Genomic DNA, 1,332 nt, shown 5'->3' with positions numbered 1-1,332 from the left:
AAATTTCATTATCAAAACGTCATATATATACCTGAAAATATTTCTAAAGTATGCAATTAATATCTATTTGATCAAGCTGGATTTTTTAAAAGTACTTATTGTTAATTAAGCAATTTGATGAAGCCTTTGAATACGTAGCCAGTGGCGTGGTGGCCACTGCCCAGGGTGGGAGGCCTAGCAGCGACGGAAAACCAAATGCCCTTTTTTATACGCCCACGTGAAATGTGGGGCGTATATTGCCGTCACCCGTGTCCGTCGGTCCGTCCACAATTGCTTGTTAACACTCTACAGACACAATTCTTTAAGGATATTGACGAAACTTGCTGAAATTGTTTATTATCACCCAAGGATGAACCCTATAGAAAATCAATAAAATCGAAAAATATTTATTATGAATTGTTGCCTTTGTTCTTTAAAACGCGTTCGATTTTTAGCTCGTTAACACTCTACAAGTCACAATTCTTTACTGATTTTGACAAAACTTGCTGAAATTGTTTATTATCACCCAAGGATGAACCCTATAGAAAATCAATAAAATCAAAAAAATTTAATATGAATTATTGCCCTTGTTCTATAAGCTTGTATACACGAAACTTGCTAAAATTATTTAGGATGAACCTTATCGAAAATGAACAATGCTACCAGTGGTCATATGTAACCTCGTCTGACAAACTATCTTTTGATTCACAAATACATTTTGACTTATTATATATGAGTAAATTTGTAATATAGTTACTTTTATCATTCTTAGGCTGCCAGTGGGCGTATGTTACCTTGCCTGGCAAGCTATCTTTATTTGTTTTTGTTAATTTAATTACTCCTGAGAAAAAGATTTTGTTTATGTAATGATGAATTCCACAAGATAGTGAGCCAGAATTGATATCAAACCTTGATTTATGATCTTTGCACAAGAAATCTTTAAAGTGTGTGAAGTGCTTGCTGATTCTATAAATGTTATTATATTTTCACATACAATCGGCTTTACTACAATCAATGTCATATGTCCCAGAACCAGTTATGCTCATCCAATTTATTCCATCTTTTAGAGTTCATAGCTTTCCATTACTATCTTTGTCTATTTCAGCCGGAATTTTATCAAGTTTGTCATACGAAAGCAGATTATGATGAACATGGTCCAAGTATATGTCGTCATAATCCTGTATTTGGTGCTATGACGTAATAATGATGGTTCACAACTAGATAATATAGTAATACAGATAGTCTATAATACTAGATAATTGTCTTTCATTCACTGGTCTTTAATCTTTAAAACTCTTGCCTTTCTCAAGTTCAAAATACATGTACTTATGTAAAGGTATGACTTGGCAAGTG

Source organism: Lottia gigantea, assembly GCF_000327385.1.
Source record: "Lottia gigantea unplaced genomic scaffold LOTGIsca_511, whole genome shotgun sequence".
NCBI classification, from domain to species: Eukaryota; Metazoa; Mollusca; class Gastropoda; family Lottiidae; genus Lottia; species Lottia gigantea.
The sequence above is the reverse complement of the archived record's forward strand: the minus strand, read 5'-3'. Positions refer to the sequence as shown.